Below are 17080 nucleotides of genomic sequence, written 5' to 3' on the forward strand. Positions count from 1 at the left end.
CCTAACTCAGGCCATATTTGAAATAAAATTATATGTTGTCAAATATGAATGTTTCTGGATGTTAAGGCTTCTACCTCTAGATACACTTGCTTTTCTTAAGTAGTCTGAAATGTACAGACACAGGTATTTATTCCTGTCTTATAGAGGGTTACTGTGGTTGTCCTTAAATCTTATTTTACCTCTACTATACTTCTTTCTTTCTTATTTGTGTACCACATTTTTAAGAAGACTCAAACATGGCTTATAAAGATATATGATGGCAAAATAAAGTAAAATAGAAAATGAGTAGAGAAAAAGGGGGAAACAAGGATAGAAACATACATTAAAGCCAAGAAGGAGGTCTGTTCAGAAAAGCTTCTCATAGATCCTTGAATATTGCCATGAGTGGACCACATTTTGCCTGCAATCTTTCTTAACATTAACAGGATAGAGTAGCCCTCATCATTAATACTATGGAATAAAGATGGGCCCGATCTAAAAACCAGGCAGAAGGATCTGTCCAGCATCCTCATAAAAAAAAGGTACTGTTATGTGGAGAACATTGTCTTCAGTAATTACAGAACAAGAAACAAGCAGCAATTGATCTGTTAGAGTTTCCAATCAGAATGTAACCAAGTATTACTTTTCTTCAATCAATAGTCTTTAGCAGTGACCTTAGTACTCAGGAAGTGCCCAATATGTTCTATTTGATTGGTCAACATAAAACCCCAAAATATTTTATAAAATATTAGGATATTAAAATATTACTCTCAATTTAACTCTAAATCAGACAAGTGGCAGACAAACCGTAACTTCTAATATATTATCTCACTCAATCCTCAATAAGTCTTTGAGGGAGAATTAAAATTTTCATTATCCTTGAGAAACCCAGTGTATTAGTATTAGTTCATTCTCACACTGCTATAAAGAAATACCTGAGATTGGATTATATATATACACACACACACACACACACACACACATATATATATATATGTATGTATGTATGTATATGTATATGAGGTTTAATTGACTCAGAGTTCCACATGGCTGAGGAGGTCTCAGGAAACTGACAATCATGGCAGAAGGGGAAGCAGGCATGTCTTACCTGGCAGCAGGACAGAGTAAAAGGGGAAAGAGCCCCTTATGAAATTATCAGATCTCATAAGAACTCACTCACTAATCATGAGAACAGCATGGGGGAAACTACCCCCCATGAACCAATCACTTTCCTCATTCAACACGTGGTCCCTCCCTTGATATATGCTGATTACAGTTCAAGATGAGATTTGGGTGGGGACATAGAGCCAAACCATATCACCTAGAAAGCAGCTGAAAGCCAGAGAAGTTAACCATCTACACAGAGTCACACAACTAGCCGGTTAGCAAAACCAAAACTAGTGAGTTGAAGTTTTTTATACTGCATAAATGTCACTGATACATATAGAGGAGTGAGAAGTACCAAAACAGGAATAAGAAAACCAGCTTTCGTTGTCAATTCTAAAGAACAGTGCTGACCTTGAAGAAACAGCCACTAGGGAAGTCCAATGTTGCTTTTATCTGCTTTCCAAATGATGTCGTATGCTTTATATATTTTTCAATTTTCACACTTATGATCCCTTTGGGCATAAATTGCTTTAATATGAAATTTAGGATCTCTCAAAATCACAAGGTTCTCATCTGTCAGATAATACCTCCTAGAAACTGCCAGAGAGTAAAACCACTCCTTTAGGTTTATCACTTCTCAATGGATACCATTGACAAGGCATAGGCAAATCCCATGTTAAAGGACCATTCTGGATATGATGGACCTCTCAAGAGGACTTCCTGGACAAGGGACTGCTATTGTAAACCTTTAAGGATACAGACTCCTTATGTGATCGCCATAACTGGCCTGCATGTGAGAGTTCTCACATCTGGACTTTAGCCTATTAGGATTTCTTAGGCCGGCAAACTTGTATGAAATTACACTTTGCTCCATTTGTGGTCCTGATGCTACCTAAATAAAAATCATTGTGAAAAGAACTGCAATTTTTCTTGACTAATAAGAAGCAGACAGACATTGTGTCATGCATCTGCTTCAAGAAAAGACAGCTTGTTGGTAAAGGTACAGAAGTCTTTATCCTTTCTCCCTGGAGTTCTTGTGAGAGACAAAGATCTAATAGCCTCAAACTCTAGAAGAAGCCATTTTGTTCTAAACCTCATGGATTCATCATACACCTCTCTCAGTGGAACAAGTTCCATGTTCTATTTTATTTTTTCCCAGTAGCAGTCCTAAATTAGTCCGATGTTATTCACTGTGGCTGAATAACATTGCTATGATAAAGTACATTTTGAGTTTTTTTCAGTTAAGAAAATCTCAATTTCTCTGATTCTACTTAGCCATCACCTATATATTTAGAACTGGAAAAAATCCAAGCCAACAAACAAAAAACCCCAAATGCCTCCAAAACAAATAAAAACATATATGAGGACTATTAACTGGAATAACCTTTGAATGAGGGAGGCAGAGTGGGGTGAATTCAAATATTATGGAACTGGAAGCTTTCACACCTTAGGGAGCCTTCTTTAAGCAAAATAATAGAAAACTAAGCACAAATATTAAAAAATTAGCCAGGCACGGTGGTGCACACAGGTAGTCTCAGCCACTCTTAAGGCCGAGGTGGGAGAATCACTTGAACCTGGGAGGCGGGGGTTGCTGATTGAGCGAAGACCACGCCACTGCTCTCCAGCCTGAGTGACAGAGTGAGACCTTGTCTCAAAAACAAAAAAAACTAAACACAAACATAACATGGGAGGTTTGCTTTTTATGAATCAGAACAAAAATAATTAAGAAACAGCTTTTGCAAAAATATATGACCACATGAACACAACACTAGGGCTTTACTAAGTCTTGGTTGAGACCAATGCAAATGAGGGGCCCTAAAGCTGAAGCCTCATTTAATCCCCAGGAAATATGCCCAAGAGAGAGTGAAGTATATGCTATGCCACCACAAAATAATCCAGAGTCAGGTTTTCAGAAGAACTCATACAAGTACAGTGTTTCTATCCCTGTACTGTACAGAAAAAAAAAAACCCCACAACATTATCTTTCTATATTCTCACATTACTTCATTTCTGGTCATCAGAACATGGAGTTTTTCTAACAGCAAGCAATTCTCCAGTTCTCTGTAGACACCCACTAGATGTCCAACACTTTAATTCAATTCTGACTATATCTACCTGAAGATAGTGTCAGATCCCAAAGATTAAGGGCTCAGTACCCCAAGACTGCCCCACTTTGAACACCAATTGTAAGACCAGGTTTTACTTCTGACCTACCAGTTATAAACTGGAAGTTCCCACAACCCCCTCCTCAGGTTTGATCATTTGCTAGAGTGGCTTACAGAACTTAGAGAAGCCCTTTGCTCATGCTCATCCATTTATTATAAAGAATACAAGTCAGTAACAGTCAGATGGAAGAGATGTATAGAGCAAAGTATGCGAGAAGAGGCACTGGGCTTCCGTGCTCTTCTCTGGACTATAACACGCTCTCAGTACCATGTTCAGCAACCTGGAAGCCCCCTGAATGCCATCCTTTGGGTTTTTATGTAGGCGTCCTTATACAGGCAGAAGTGATCACATCACTGCCAATTGGTGATTAACTCTAACTTCAGCATTTCTCTCCTTCCCAGAGATCAGACAGTAGGTTTAAGGCTGAAAGTTCCAACCCCATCCTGAGGCCACCCAGGGCCCCTAGTGATCTCATTAGACACAAAAAGACACATCACTGAGGAGATTCCAGGGGTTCTTGGAACTGTGCATCAGGAAAAAGGGAGGAAGACAAAAAAATATATTTCTTATCATATTCAAAATATTACACCCTTAGCTGATGAGAGTCATTTCCCTAAAAGGTTTAATCACCAGAATGAGAGCCAAGAGACTTACATCCACAAAGTTTCAGTCAATGCACACTATTATAGATGGGTGAGTATATCTCTTCCTTGCCTAAATCCACTTTGTAAGTACCCAAGGTTGAGACTGAGGAAGAGGAGCAACTGAGGGGATTGCTTGGAACCTATCCTGAAAGCTGTCCAATAAGTAGGGTCAGGTGAATGGTCCAAGAGAGGAAATCAAAGGTGGCATAGTTTGCATGCCTAGGGCTCTTGTTGGTTCTGATTCCATGCAGTGACTGCCCATTCTTTGGGTGAGTGAGACCTCATTACTCAAACCCAGGGCTTGTTCTGGTGGGTCACTCACTAGAGGTTATGCAGCCTAGCTGTGCCAAGCAAGGTACCATTTGTGGATGCCTGCAAGCTTCCTGCCTGTACCAGGATACTTCTAAGTCTCCCAATGGGTCTATAAAAATGTAGGGACTAGCAGGAAGGAGCTCTCCTACATGTATCCAGGATAGGGAGGAGAGTGGACCAGGCATACTAAAGACCTCTGAAGTTGTGCGGTTCTGAGTTAATTTCTTAATTCTGAGTTCTAATTTGATTGCACTGTGGTCTGAGAGACTGTTTGTTATGACGTCCATTCTTTTGCATTTGCTCAGGAGTGATTTACCACACGGAAACTGAACAACTGGCTCCTGAATGTCGACTGGATAAACAATGAAATGAAGGCAGATATAAAGATGTTCTTCGAAGCCAACAAGAATGAAGACACAATGTACCAGAATCTCCAGGACACATTTAAAGCAGTCTAGAGGGCATTTTATAGCAATAAATGCCTACCAGAGAAATGAGGAAAGATCTAAAATTGACACCCTATCGTCAAAATTGAAAGAGCTAGAGGAGCAAGGTAAAAAACAAAACAAAACAAAACAAAAAAACCCTCAAAATCTAGCAGAGGACAAGAAATAACTAAGATCAGAGCAGAACTGAAGGAGATAGAGACACAAAAAAACTTTCAAAAAATCAATAAAACCAGGAGCTGGTTTTGTGAAAAGATCAACAAAATAGACCACTAGCCAGACTAATAAAAAAGAAAAGGGAGAAGAATGAAATAGATGAAATAAAAAACAATAAAGGGGATATCACCACTGACTCCATAGATATACAAACTACCATCAGAGATTACTACAAACAACTCTTTGCACATAAACCAGTAAACCTGGAAGAAATGGATAAATTCCTGGACGTGTGCACCCTCCCAAGCCTAAATCAGGAAGAAGTTGAAACTTTGAACAGACCAATAACAAGGGCTGAAGTTGAGGCAGCAATTAATAGCCTACCAACCAAAAAAATTCCAGGTCCAGACGGTTCCCAGCTGAATTCTACCAGACATACAAAAAGGAGCTGGTACCATCCCTTCTGAAACTATTCCAAACAATCCCAAAAGAGGGAATCCTTCCCAAATCATTTTATGAGACCAACATCATCCTGATACCAAAACTTGGCAGAGACTCAACAAAAAAAGAAAACTTCAGGCCAATATCCATGATAAACATAGATGCAAAAATCTTCAATAAAATACTGGCAAACAGATTGCAACAACACATCAAAAAGCTTATCCATCACAATCAAGTAGGCTTCATTCTGGGTTTGCAAGGCTGGTTCAACATACACAAGTCTATAAATGTAATCTGCCACATAAACAGAACCAGAGAAAAACCACGATTATCTCAATAGATGTAGAGAAGGCCTTTGACAAAATTCAACAGCCTTTATGCTAAAAACTCTAAAGTAGGTATTGAAGGAACATATCTCAAAATAATAAAAACTCTTTATGACAAACCTACAGCCAATATCACACTGAATGGGCAAAAACTGGAAGCATTCCCTTTGAAATCCGGCACTAGACAAGGATGCCCTCTCTCACCACTCCTATTCAATATAGTATTGGAAGTTCTAGCCAGAGCAACTAGACAAGAAAAAAAAAAAAAAAGGGTATTAAATTAGGAAAAGAGGAAGTCAAATTGTCTCTATCTGCAGATGACATGATTGTATATTTTTAAGACCCTATCATTTCAGCCCCAAATCTCTTGAAACTGATAAGCAACTTCAGCAAAGTCTCAGGATACAAAATCAATGTGCAGAAATCACAAGCATTTCTGTACACCAATAACAGACTAACAGACAAATCATGAGCAAACTCTCATTCACAATTGCTACGAAGAGAATAAAATACCTAGGAATACAACTAACAAAGAATGTAAAGGACCTCTTCAAGGAGAACTACAAACCACTGGTTAAGGAAATAAGAGAGGACACAAACAGATGGAAAAACATTCCAAGCTCATGATTCGGAAGAGTCAATATCATGAAAATGGCCATACTGCCCAAAGTAATTTATAGATTCAACACTATCCCCATCAAACTACCTATGACCTTCTTCACAGAACTGAAAAAAACCACCTCAAACTTCATATGGAACCAGAAGAGAGCCTGCATAGCCAAGACAATCCTAAGCAAAAAGAACAAAGCCGGAGGCATCACACTACCTGACTTCAAACTATACTACAAAGCTACAATAATCAAAACAGCATGGTACTGGTGCCAAAACAGAGATATAGACCAATGGAACAGAACAGAGGCCTTGGAGGCAATGCCACACATCTACAACCATCCGATCTTTGACAAACCTGACAATAAAAAGCAATGGGAAAAGGATTCCCTGTTTAATAAATGGTGTTGGAATAACTGGCTAGCCATGTGCAGAAAGCAGAAACTGGACCCCTTCCTGACAGCTTACACTAAAATTAACTCCAGATGGATTAAAGACTTAAACATAAGACCTAACACCATAAAAACCCTAGGGGAAACCTAGGCAAAACCATTCAGGACATAGGAATAGGCAAGGACTTCATGACCAAAACACCAAAAGCATTGGCAACAAAAGCCAAAATACACAATAGGACCTAATCAAACTCCACAGCTTCTGTACAGCAAAAGAAACAATCATTAGAGTGAAACGGCAACCAACAGAATGGGAAAAAATTTTTGCGATCTACCCATCTGACAAAGAGCTAATATCCAGAATCTAAAAAGAACTAAAACATATTTACAAGAAAGAAACCCATCCAAAAGCTGGCAAAGGATATGAACAGACACTTTTCAAAAGAAGACATATATAAGGCCAGCAAACATGAAAAAATGCTCATCATCACTGATTATTAGAGAAATGCAAATCAAAACCACATTGGGATACCACATCACACTGATGGCAATCATTAAAAAATCTGTCCAGGTCCAGATGGACAGGATGTGGAGAAATAGGAACACTTTTACACTGTTGGTGGGAGTGTAAACAAGTTCAACCATTGTGGAAGACAGTGTGGTGATTCTTCAAGGACCTAGAAATAGAAATTCCATTTGACCCAGCAATCCCATTACTGGGTATATATCCAAAGGATTATATATCATTCTATTATAAAGACACGTGTACATGTATGTTCATAGCAGTACTGTTTACAATAGCAAAGACCTGGAACCAAACCAAATGCCCATTGATGATAGACTGGACAAGGAAAATGAGGCACATATACACCATGGAATACTACGCAGCCATAAAAAATGATGAGTTTGTGTCCTTTGCAGGGACATGGATGAATCTGGAAACCATCATTCTCAGCAAACTGACACAAAAACTGAAAATCAAACACTGCATGTTTTCACTCATAGGCGGGTGTTGAGGAATAAGAACAGATGGACACAGGGAGAGGAGCATCACACACTTGGGTCTGTTGGCGGGGTATGGGAGGGATAACATGAGGAGAAATTCCAGATGTAGGTGACAGGGGGATGGAGGCAGCAAACCACATTGCCATGTGTGTACCTATGCAACAATCCTGCATGATGTGCACATGTACCTCAGAACCTAAAGTCCAATAAAAAAAAGACCTCTGAGTGAGTAGTTATGAATACAAATCTCTGTTACATGCCAGAAAATTGGACTTCTGTGCATGGTAATAAATACTTTTTATACAAAGGAAGGATCTGACAGTCCTTTAATACCTGCCACATTTCAGTTTACAATATCAATGGCTGCTTTGGCTTAGGGCATTTCCTAAAAGCTGACAGCTTCAACCTTCTCTGGCCCATCAATTCCTCTTCTTTGATCATTAATCTGTAGAAACGTCTGTGGCTGTCATCAGCCCTGATATCTATAGGCTCTAATTATGCATGTGTAATTGATGAAATGCACAGCCTCCTTTACAGCTTATCCAATCTCACAAGAGGACAGGAATTTCACTTTAAATTCATTTAAATATTCATTTATCTATTAAACATAGGTATAAAGAGGCAGTATAAAGTTATGTTATAGCAAACTCTAAAGCTACACTACCTAGTTTAAATCCTGGTCCCAGCTGTGCAACCTTGAACAATGTACTTACCCATTGATGCCTCAGGTTCCTTATCTATAAAATAGAAATAATGACAATATCTACCTCATAGGGGTATTCTGGCTGTTAAGTAAATTAGTATATTTAAATCACTTTAAAATGTGCTGAACACAATTTGTGTGAGCTGTTGTTATTAATCCCAGATTGGAAGATAAACATTTTGCTTACATGCCTGCATTTGGCTTATTAGCTCTATATCCAAATCTCCCTATATGCAGAACCAAGCATATTATATCTATGTCTACATCTATCTATATATTTATGTCCATACTTGTACCTGTGTATAATCTTCAAAGATTATAAAGAACAATTATAGGAATGCTAGCAAAGTGTCTCCTATAAAATCAACTCTAATTATACTAACTTGATTTTATTGATGTTATTATCTACTTAAAATGTAGAGCCCTAGTTAACCACACAAATTCCTTTATGTCTGTATAGGTTTAAACATGTCCTTTACAAAACAACATGGTAAATTAAATAATTCTAAAGAGGAAATCAACTGGGTAATTACCTTCAATCTTTCCCTTTGGGGATCCTGCACCATTAGCTGGAGCTCAGAGAGACAGAGAGCAAAGGATAAAGATGCCAGTGACTACTGAAAACATCAGAAGCTCACATAGGGTAGGTAAGCCCCTCCTACCTCATTCCTTTCTCCTCTTCTCCCAACACACTCTACTGTCTTTTAGACAAACCCGTCACCAGATCTCCATACTCCATATTAAATTGTTTTGCTGAGATTTCCAATAGGTGCCTTACATGTAGTGACCCTCAAGTCATTCTTTTTTAAGCTGGGGCCTCTAAGTCTGCCACTTATCCTATCACAACAAATGGCCCCATCAAGCAGGCAACCTAAATGTTATCCTGATCTCTTCCTTCTCCCTCACTTCCACATCCCACTAGTCAACAAACCCTATGTTCTCTGTACCTTTCAATACATCTCCCATCAGCCCCATGTTCATTCTGCCATCAATTTTGTGGCTTCCCTTCTGACTGCACTTGGTCTCCCTAGTCTCTGTCTGGCTACCCAAGAATCAACCTTAAAAGCCTGCTGCTAGAGAGGTCTTTCTAAAAGAGAAAGTTCTGGGCTGGGTGCAGTGGTTCATGCTTGCAATCCTAGCATTTTAGGAGGCTAAAGTGGTAGGATTGCTTGAGTTTAGGAGTTCGAGACCAGCCTCAGCAATATAGTGAGGCTCTGTCTTAAATAAACAAAGTAAAGGAGAAAATTCTGATCATATAGTTCCTCTTTGAAATTCTTCAGTGGCACTGCACAGCTTTTAGAATGAGGCTCTGCTTAGCATTAATGGCCATTCATAAAACTGCAATCACAAAGCCCGTTAAGCTCGTATCTCACCTTTGCTCTTGTTCCCTATATTCCAGCCAAACTTCTCTTTAGAGGTTCACAAAGGCAAGTTATTATGTGTCTCCAAGCCTTCACATTTGCTCTTTCTTCTGCTAGCGACAGGCTTTTCCTCCAGATAACTTTCTAATTGTCTCTCAAGTTCTAGCTCATATCTTAAATCCAAGAAATCTACCCTGAATCCCAGTAAGGTTTAGACATCCTTCTGCAGTGCTCAACAGTGTTGTAAGGGCAACTGTGGCATCATTAACTGGATTATAAGAGCTTCAAAGGCAGAAATGGTGTCATTTCTGTGTTTTGATCATGTATTCACTATTGAGTACCAACTGTGTGCAATGCAGATGCCTACACTTTGAAAAGGGCTCACTTGTATATGTTGGACCAACCTTGCATACCAAGGATGAAGCAAACTTGATCGTGATGGATAAGATTTTTGATGTGCTGTTGGATTGGGAACTATAAAATATCACATAAACAGAATGAAAGACAAAAACCAGATGATTATCTCAATAGATGCAGAGAAGAGCAAAGGATAAAATTTGACAAAATTCAACAGCCCTTTATGCTAAACACTCTAAAAAGGTATCGATGGAATGTATCTCAAAATAGTAAGAGCTACTTATGACAAACCCACAGCCAATTTCATACTGAATAGGCAAAAAGTGGAAGCATTCCCTTTGAAAACTGGCACAAGACAAGGATGCCTTCTCTCACCACTCCTTTTCAACACAGTATTGAAAGTTCTGGCCAGGGCAATCAGGCAAGAAAAAGAAATAAAGTGCATTCAATTAGGAAAAGAGAACATCGAATTGTCTCTTTTGCAAATGACATGTTTGTATATTTAGAAGACACCATTGTCTCAGCCCATAATCACCTTAAGCTGATAAGCAACTTCAGCAGTCTCAGGATACAAAATCAATATGCTAAAATTACAAGCATTCCTATACACCAATAACAGACAGAGAGCCAAATCATGAGTGAACTCCCATTAACAATTGCTACAAAGAGAATAAAATACCTAGGAATACAAAAAGGGATGTGAAGGACCTCTTCAAGGAGAACTACAAACCACTGCTCAAGGAAATAAGAGAGGACACAACAGATGGAAAAACATTCCATGCTCATGGTTAGGAAGAATTAATATGAAAATGGCCATACTACCCAAAATAACTTATAGATTCAGCACTGTCCCCACAAAGCTACCATTGACTTTCTTCACAGAGTTGGAAAAAAACACCTTAAACTTCATATGGAACCAAAAAAGAGTCCACATAGCCAAGACAATCCTAAGGGGGAAAAAAATAGCTGGAGGCATCACGCTACCTGACTTCAAACTATACTAGACAGCTATAGTAATCAAAACAGCATGGAACTGGTCCCAAAACAGAGATGTAGACCAATGGAACAGAACAGAGGCCTTAGAAATAATGCCACACATCTACAACCATCTAATCTTTGACAAACCTGACAAAAACAAGCAATGGGGAAAGATTTCCTGTTTAATAAATGGCATTGAGAAAACTGGCTAGCCACATTCAGAAAGCTGAAACTGGATCCCTTCTTACACCTTACACAAAAATTAATTCCAGATGGATTAAAGATTTAAATATAAGACCTAACACCATAAATACCCTAGAAAAAAAACCTAGGCAATACCATTCAGGACATAGGCATTGACAAGGACTTCATGATGAAAACAGCAAAAGTTATGGCAACAAAAGCCAAAATAGACAAATGGGATCTAATTAAACTTAAGAGAGTCTGCACAGCAAAAGAAAGTATGATTACTGTGAGCTGATAACCAAGAGAATAGGAGAAAAATTCTGCGATCTACTCATCTGACAAAGGGCTAATATCCAGAATCTACAAAGAACTTAAACAAATTTAAAAGAAAAAACAACCCCATCAAAAAGTGGGCAAAGCATATGAACAGACACTTTTCAAAAGAAGACATCTATGCAGCTAACAAGCATATGAAAGAAAGCTCATTATCATTTGTCATTAAAGAAATGCAAATCAAAACCACATTGAGATACCATCTCACACCAGTTAGAATGGTGATCATTAAAAAGAGATAACAGAGGCCAGAGAGGATGTGGAACACTTTTACACTGTTGGTGGAAGTGTAACATAGTTCAACCATTGTGGAAGACAGCGTGGTGATTTCTCAAGGATATAGAAATAGAAATTCCATTTGACCTAGCAATCCTATTACTGAGTATATACCCAAAGTATTATAAATCATTCTGTTATAAAGACACATGCGCACACATGTTTATGGCGGCCCTGTTCACAATAGCCAAGACTTGGAACCAACCCAAATGCCCATCAATGATAGACTGGATAAAGAAAATGTGGCACATATACACCATGGAATATTATGCAGCCATAAAAAGGATGAGTTCATGTCCTTTGCAGGGTCATGGATGAAGCTGGAAACCATCATTCTGAGCAAACTGACACAAGAACAGAAAACCAAACACCACCTGTTCTCACTCATAATTGGGTATTGAACAATGACAACACATGGACACAGGGAGGGGAACACCACATACTGGGGCCTATTGGGAGTTGGGGGCCTAGGGAAGTGATAGCAGGGGTTGGGGGAATAGGGCAGGAATAGCATTAGAAGAAATACCTAATGTAGATGACGGGGTGATGGATGCAGCAAACCACCATAGCATGTGTATACCTATGTAACAAACCCTGGTAACTGCACATGTACCCCAGAACTCAAAGTATAATTAACAAAAAAGAAGAAAATGGCTCTCTTGATGGTAAAATGAACCAGGCAATGTTGAGAGAACAGTCTTCCCTCCCACATATTACCTTTGGTGAATTTGTTCTTTTCTTCAATGCTATCTTTCAATCAAAGCAACAAATGTACACTGAATAAATGTATTAAGATCCTCCATAATATAATAAAGCAGGGATGCCAAAATAAAATTATACAAATTTGTTTCTGGAAGTCTTTCCTGACTTCCCCTACCAAATATCCTTCCTCTATTGAGCTTTAATTTACAATTCCTCCTACTATTTAAAATGTTCTGAATATATTTTAGAAGTGTCTTCAGAGAGAGAGAGTGTATGGGTGGTGGTCAAGGAAGAAATTATAAGAGATGGATAGAATTAGTATGTGTGGAAATAAGTGACTTCAGAATTCTCCAGGCAGAAGAGCAGCATTATTAAAGGATTTAAATATTTACATTAATATGATGTTGTTTCTAAAAAAAAAGGGGGGGGGGAGGGGAGGATATTTTAAAGGATTGAGTAAGAAGAGGATAGAAATACCAGTTGGTCCTATGCCATATTTTGCTAGGAATGGCCTTGTTTGCTGCAAAACAGCATCTGTTATTAAATACCTACAGAATTATAGGAAACATAAGCCAAATGAAATTTGAGATTTTGGTATTTTAACAGTCAGCACTTACACATTTTTTACATTTATTTAATGGCAAGATGCTTCACTGAATACATTCCATTTGAATTCTAAATAATGTGTCATGAGCTTGCTGATGCAGATAGGCAAACTGCTTACCAGCTTGGAGCCTCTTTAAAAAATTACCCCTTTCCAGCATGCTACCCAGTGTTGTAGTTGAAAGAAATAGAAAATGTACTTCTAAAAACAAGTAGTGTTCTACCTTCTCAGCATTGAGGTGAAGGCTCTGTTTTAAAATTGGGCTGTCAATAATTGAAGAGGACATTTTTAGCAAGTTTAATGTTAAAGGGCTAAATCCTAAATATGTTCCATATCACGTCCTTCTGAAGACAGGCAATTTAAAATTTAATCCATTCATTTTTCCATTTGGCAAATGATCAAAGTAAGCTTTTCAAAGGCAGCAGGGTATCCTTTAACTTATTTTTCCCATGAAATTAAAATGGCATTTGCATTCTTTTAAGATGCAGATATAAGGAACTTTTTATGATTCAATCATTTAATCTAGAAAGTGTGGAGCTTGTTATACTCCTAATCTCTTTTCCTCCTCTCTATCTCATCTTTCCTATATTTATTTGTTTTCCTGTTCTTTATATAATGACATAAAATAGATGCATATTAATGATAGAACTTTACATAAAATTAAATTTCTCATGTTCAAATTCCTTAAGATTTGAAAGAAAAATGATTGTTTCAACCTATCACAGATTCAGGACACAAGAACCCTCAAGGAAAGCCTTTCCAAATTGAAATAAGACTGTCAACATCTATCACAGCTGAAGTGGATTTAGTAGAAACAAAATCGACTCTTCGGCTATAGCTAACACTGCCCATAAGTTGGGAATGCAGTTTTGCACAGTAGTTAAATTTTCACGTGGGAATTTATCAGATATGGCTTAGGTTCTAATGCTTTCTATATGCCAAGCCCACCCTATGCCCCTCACATATGCTAATTTATTTCATTCTCACAATAAACCTGTGAGGCAGATGAAAAAGCGAATTAAAAGAGATTAAACGATCTGCCTAAGGTAGCTCATTGGTGACAGAATGCAGGTTTCATCCTAGAGGGCTATCTATAGCAGAGGGAAGCTGGGTCAATATGGCTTAATCCCTTTCAGGGCATCTCACCCAGTCGGATGGACACATCTTTTGTCTTTTGTCAGTTTTTCTCACGCGTATCTCATAGACCAGCAGCAGTATGAAGAATTCTTGTGCAATACTAGAGAAATGATTGGAAATGAAAAAGGAGCTGGTTCTGTCAAAAGGAGGAGAGCTCTACAGAAGCAGCTCAGATTAGAAGCACCTGCAAACTAGATCATATTGATGAAACTTGGTTTCCTCCGTATGTGTGTGTGTGTGTGTGTGTGTGTCACACACAAAACTTCAGGTCTATTGAAGATAGACATCGTTTAGTGTCAAAGCCATTGTCAGCTAAGGAAGACAATTTGAGAATTCCCTTTTCTCCATGTGGTAGAAATGAAAGTTTAGGGAGAGCTAGGGAAGCTGAGGAAAGCCATTTATAGATAGTATCCATTATAATTAGGATGACTACACAGTGCATTGTCCAAGCTAGGACACTTTGAAGAGGGAGTGTTATTAATTATGCTGTGGCCTCAGGACTGTCTTGGGCACACTGGACATGTGGTCACTGATTGGTTGGTCCTCTGAGTCAATGATTCTGAAACTGTGCTCCTCAGCTCACTGGAAAGATGTGATAGTCCTCTTGATTGGTGGAACCTGTCAAAACGTTCAGGCTTTCTCTGCAGTTCTCAGCAGCAAATTATGCTCACTCCATAAATGTGCTTTGTACCAAGGGCTACTTATTGTGGTCTAATAAAAGTTATGGAACAAATTTTTATTCCATAAAATTTCATAAATGAGTTTACAGAAAAATTCTGGTAGATATTCAACTTAAAAATTTGACTGTTGCTGCACAACTCTTGGTACTCCTGTAGCACATGAGCATATGGAGAGTTGGAATTCTTGCATCTATTAGAAATAATAATCATCACTAACACAAGTTCTTCCTAAATGCATACACTGTTCTAAGTGCTTTACATCCTTATAGTCCAACTTATGGACAACAGATTAGCAGTAGCAGCATCTCCTGGAAGCTTCCTAAATAAGCATTATCTCAGGTCACAAGTCTCTAGATCTACTAATTCAGGAATTTTATCTCAGCAAGACCCTCCAGATAATACATATTCCACTGAAGTTTGAGAGGTACCGGTTTAGAATACATGGATTGTACTATTTAAGATCTAAGCACTTCCTGACTCTGAATAAACTGATTTATGTAATTGTGCTACTGAGAATTACCAGTACGGTCCTTGGATGTTAGTGGTTTTCAGTTCTTTTCATTAATTAATGCATTAAGCCTTGTTGACGGCTTTGTTCTTACAGTCACTACATTGTTTTTCCTTTGATTATTATTGGCTTATCTGCATGTTCTTTGTTTTGACTGAGTTTTCTTCTCCCCACTACAAAGAGGGAGCACGTTGGGTAGGTGGGACACTGTGTTGGAAGTTCCTATGAACAAGTGAAGAAGAGAATGTGCAGAGACATTCAAATGGTAAAAGCTTTAGCCTGAGCTGATTGGTAATGTGAACCCCAACCTGCCTGGGGGTATCCCCAGAACAATTTATTTCTGCTGTTCTGTGTTGCCTAATCCTGGTGCATTTAAGATGAAGCAGTACATCCATGAGAATCAGACCATCCTCAGGCTTTGCATCATGGATATAAGCAGCAGACTTCCCTGATCTCACCTGTAACTACTATTCCCACAGGGTCCCAATGATCATGCTTTCTCTCCAGCAACATTTTAACCTCCACTCTTGGAAAGGACGCTGGAGGTGACTGATTCCAACACCTCTACTTGAAAGTTGAAAGATGCAAAGCACAGGCAGGGGGTGACATGCCCAAGACCCCATCACCAGTCAGAGGCAGACCTGCATAGAACTTGGGACTTGAATGTAGGGATACACCAAACCCAAAGACATTCCTCCAACATTTAAAATCAAGAATCTTCACTGACACATTTTGACCTTGTAAATGATGCAAAGAGTTTAAACAATTCAAAACAAATAAGAAAAAAAAAATACACGTCTGGGATAAGTTTTTTCAAATTCCTCAAATATAAATTTCAACCCAATGATTTTCTTTCATGAAACCAAGGCCAAAAGAGGTTGAGTGATTAATTAAAGATTACGAGCAAGTGATGGTAACTTCGAGCCTCTAATTCATACATTTACCAAGTTCTAGCTATGAACTATATTGTAACTTGAAAGGAATCATGTTGTTCTTTTTAGAAAATAATGTGGTCATGGTAGACCACTTGGAAAAATATACACAAACATAAAGACAAAATTGGCCCTATACATTAAATATTGTTACTGTTAATATTTTTATTAAGTGAAAAGCATTACATTTAACTTTACCTAAGTTTATCAGAAAAAAGAATTAAAGAAGGCAGCCATGGTGGCTCATGCCTATAATCCCAGCACTCTGGGAGGCCAAGGCGAGAGGATCACTTGAGCCCAGAAGTTTGAGACCAGCCTGAGCAACATAGGGTGACCACATCTGTACAAAACAAAAAAAAAATGAGGTGGGGATAATGGCATGCACTAGTGGTCCCAGCTACCTGGGAGCCTGACGTGGGAGGACCATTTGAGCCTGAGAAATTGAAGCTGCAGTAAGCCATGATCATGCCACTATGCTCCAGCCTGGGAAACAGAGTGAGACCTTGTCTCAAATAAAATCAAATAAAAATATAAGAAATTGCTAACTTTCAGAAAAATATTTCTCTAAAATAGTCATTTCCTAAAGGAGTCTTCTATACTTTTAAATACAAATATTAGAAAAATGCAAATCAAAACCACAATGAGATACCACCTCACACCAGTTAGAATGACATTCATTAAAAAGTCAGGAAACAACAGATGATGGAGAGAATGTGGAAAAATAGGAACACTTTTACACT

At 38.4% G+C, this 17080-nt stretch overlaps 1 protein-coding gene across 5 annotated transcripts in view; it reads right to left on the minus strand.

Annotated features, from left to right (window-relative positions):
- The window catches only part of RCAN2 (regulator of calcineurin 2), a 289445-nt gene that overhangs the window by 32800 nt on the left and 239565 nt on the right, over nt 1-17080 (minus strand). The gene's annotated exons all lie outside the window — the stretch shown is intronic.

This window comes from Sapajus apella, unplaced genomic scaffold (genome assembly GCF_009761245.1).
Source record: "Sapajus apella isolate SASKATOON/1434 unplaced genomic scaffold, GSC_monkey_1.0 scaffold41, whole genome shotgun sequence".
NCBI lineage: Eukaryota > Metazoa > Chordata > Mammalia > Primates > Cebidae > Sapajus > Sapajus apella.